This window comes from Tachypleus tridentatus, chromosome 9 (assembly GCF_004210375.1).
Source record: "Tachypleus tridentatus isolate NWPU-2018 chromosome 9, ASM421037v1, whole genome shotgun sequence".
In the NCBI taxonomy this organism is placed as follows: domain Eukaryota; kingdom Metazoa; phylum Arthropoda; class Merostomata; order Xiphosura; family Limulidae; genus Tachypleus; species Tachypleus tridentatus.
Genome location: NC_134833.1, coordinates 23,471,517 through 23,475,407, shown reverse-complemented (window position 1 = coordinate 23,475,407; position 3,891 = coordinate 23,471,517).

Sequence of the window (3,891 nt, the reverse complement as noted above, 5' to 3'; positions counted from 1 at the left end):
CTGAGGATATTTGTAAAATACCATTTCGATGAACAATCCAAGCCATCCCTACATAGGTAGTGCTGCTATCTGTCAGATAAACGTAGAAATTTTATTAGCTTTATTAAATAACTAACATAAAAGCATAAAAAATGAATTAACACGTTTTTCAAGTTACTCAGGATTTAACATAAAATAAAGCAGAATTAAAAGATTACTATATTTACGATTCACTTACATGCTTCTCATTAGTTCATGTAGTTACAAATATTTCTGTAAGATACTTTATTAACGCGGGTACTACGTATGATGCCACTTCAAAAAATTGTTTGTTTTTAAATTCGCGCAAACCTACTGAGGGCTATCTGCGCTAGACGTCTCTACTTTAGCAGCGTAAGAGTAGAGGAAAGGCAGTTAGTCATCACCACCCACCGACAACGCTTGGGCTCCTGTTTTACAAACGAATAGTGAGATTGATCGTCACCTTATAACGCCCCCACGGCCGAAAGAGCGAAAACGTTTGGCGTGACGAGGATTCGAACCCACGACCCTCTTACTCATAGTCATGCGCTGTAACCACCTGGCCGTGCCGGGCCTGCCAATATAGAGTCAAGTGTAATTAGCAGAAGCATTATGTTCTTCTAGGACTAAATATGGTGGATCACAAGAAAGTGTCTGTAATGAAATCCTTTTAAATAATATCATGAAATATTGTGGATTTTAATGATTGTGTGACGGTCCCAGAAACTGCTTCTGACAAAAAAGAAAGTAATTATTTTTGAAATAAATTTTCATACCATAAATTTGAAGATTTAAATGATCGCAAGTGCTGCGAGTCCAGGCAAAAAAACAACAATGTATTTTATTTTAATAACCATCTAGAATATGAGTTAGTGGTAGCGACGTTTCTGTCGTGTTATATCCACATGTTGTCTTGCAATTACAATAAAATCAATTATTCTCTTCATAAGTATTGTCGCGACACAATTGTGCACCAAACTATTTGGTACCATGCACTAACTGTGGATTGACAGGCTTAACACACCGATAAATACATTGATACTGATACATTTGTTTTTCAAGTTACCGATACTCTTGTTTCAATTGAGTTAGTCGCAAATAATGTAAAGAAAGTCAAATAACAAAAACATCTAAAGACTGTGGAAATATCAATATGGCTGAACCTGAGGGTATTGTAATATATTGTAATTAAGCTCGGTATTATGAGATACGATCACAAATATCAATATGGCTGAAACTGAGGGTATTGTAATATATTGTAATTAAGCTGTGTAAAATGAGATACGATCACAAATATGACTTTGTTTGTTTATTAGAACTTAAACACAAAACCACATAATGGGCTACCTGTGATCTGCCCGTCACGGGCATTGATTGTTTGTTTTGGAATTTCGCACAAAGCTACTCGAGGGCTATCTGTGCTAGCCGTCCCTAATTTAGCAGTGTAAGACTAGAGGGAAGGCAGCTAGTCATCACCACCCACCGCCAACTCTTGGGCTACTCTTTTACCAACGAATAGTGGGATTGACCGTCACATTATAACGCCCCCACGGTTGGTTGGGAGGGCGAGCATGTTTGGCGCGACTCGGGCGCGAACCCGCAACCCTCAGATTACGAAGCACACGCCTTAACGCGCTAGGCCATGCCAGGCCCACACGGGCATTGAAACTTGTTTCTTAGCGTTGTAGGTTAGCAGATAAACCGCTGTGACATTGGAGAAGGGGGCTCGGCTTTATCTAAAAAAAAGATTACAATTTTTCTTAGTATTTCAAAGGGTTTAGTTAAAGGAAATAAAAGTGTTTTGTTGCAACTAGTTTATAGACTAATAATATGATGGTTTGTTTATTTCAGAATTTTGAGCAATGTGCTATCTACACTGTTTCCAACGCGTTGAATTTAACCTCGGATTTTCTTACTGTTGGTTTATAAATTAACCACTAGCCCACCGAAGGATTTGCAGATAACTCTGACGGAAGGATAGTACTGTTCGAAACTTTTCGAAATAAAAACGAATACATATTTCCCGAAATAAATGCAGAAATATGTAATATAGAGATGTTTTGAATTTCGCACAAAGCTACACGAGAGCTATCTGCGCTAGCTGTCCCTAATTTAGAAGTGTAAGACTAGAGGGAAGGCAGGTATCACCACCAACCGCCAACTCTTGGACTACTCTTTTACTAACGAATAGTGGGATTGATCGTGACAGTATAACGCTCCCAAGGCTGAAAAGGCGAGCATGTTTGGTGTGACAGGGATTTGAACCCGCGACCCTCGGATTACGAGTCGAACGCCTTAACACGCTTGGCCATGCCGGGTCCAAACCCCCCAATAACATAGCAGCATGTCTGTGTTCGTACAAAGGTAGAAAACGTTCACCTGACCACTGGGGGGTAGAGCACAGAGAGCCAATTGTGTAGCTTTATACTTCCATTCAAAAGAACCAACAAAACAATTTGTTAACGAAACTGAACACGAACAGAATTTTTTATGTAATGCCATCTAGCGATTAGCATAGAAGCAATTAACATAGTTTAAATAATGTTTTCAATACCACATAATTTTTTTTCCCTTAGAAAACAAACGGTTCGAATCATATCTGTAAATTTTCCAGATATAATTTTCGCTGAAATGCGAGTGTTGTGACTTATGTTATTACCATAAAAGATTACATTAAAAAAATGATAAAAGTAACTGCTATGTCTGTTTGTTTGTTTTTTTAATTTCGCACAAAGCTACTCGAGGGCTATCTGTGCTAGCCGTCCCTAATTTAGCAGTGTAAGACTAGAGGGAAGGCAGCTAGTCATAACCACCCACCGCCAACTCTTGGGCTACTCTTGTACCAACGAATAGTGGGATTGACCGTAACATTATAACGCCCCCACGGCTGAAAGGGCGAACATGTTTGGCGCGACGGGGATGCGAACCCGCGACCCTCAGATTACGAGTCGCACGTCTTTACACGCTTGGCCATGGCGGGCTACTGCTATGTCACTGCAAGCTTTCGGTGGACGTTCCATTCAATCTGGTACAATTTATAACACTGTTACAAAAACAAACACTGAAGTGCATTAGTGAAAACGTTAAGCTGTTGTATGATTTTCTATGTTGCCCCTGATAGAGGCACTTTCGTAATGAGTTATTGATGAAATATCAGTAATTTCTCTGATAGAGTTACTTTCGTGATGAGTCATTCACGAAACATTAGTAATTTCTAAATTACGAGCTTTGAATGTTAGCATTTCCCTTTCTTATTTTAAGCCATAATTTGTATTAGAATAACAATTTTAAATTATCAAAATGTTACCATGTTACCATGTCTCATGTCAAACAATTTTATTTGTAGTTTTTTATCAGCTATATGCTTTTGTTGGTTTTTTTATTTTAAACTGAAAATGACGTTATTTTCATTATATTGGATGACATTCATATATGGGTATGTATATATAAACTTAAAAGTAGTTTCATAACACGTAGGATTTAGGAACTTTTCCAAATCAACAGATATTCCTGTGGGAATAAGCCAAATACACTATCGAAATGTATTTTGGTCAATTTAAACTAAACGTTTAACACCTACAAAACTCAATAATATGATCATCAGGTGATTGTCTTTGTTTGTTTTCGTTTTTGAATTTCATGAAAAACTACACGAGGGCTATCTGCAGTATATCTAGCAGTATAAGACTAAGGGGAATGCAGTTAGTCATCACCATCCACCGTCAACTCTTGGGCTACTCTTTTACCAACGAATAGTTGGATTGACCGTCAAATTATAACGTTCCCAAGACTGAAAGGGCGAGCATGTTTGATGTGACGGGAAGTCGAACCCGCAACCCTCGGATTACGAGTCGAGTGCCTTAACCACCTGGCCATGCCGGCCCAGTTGTC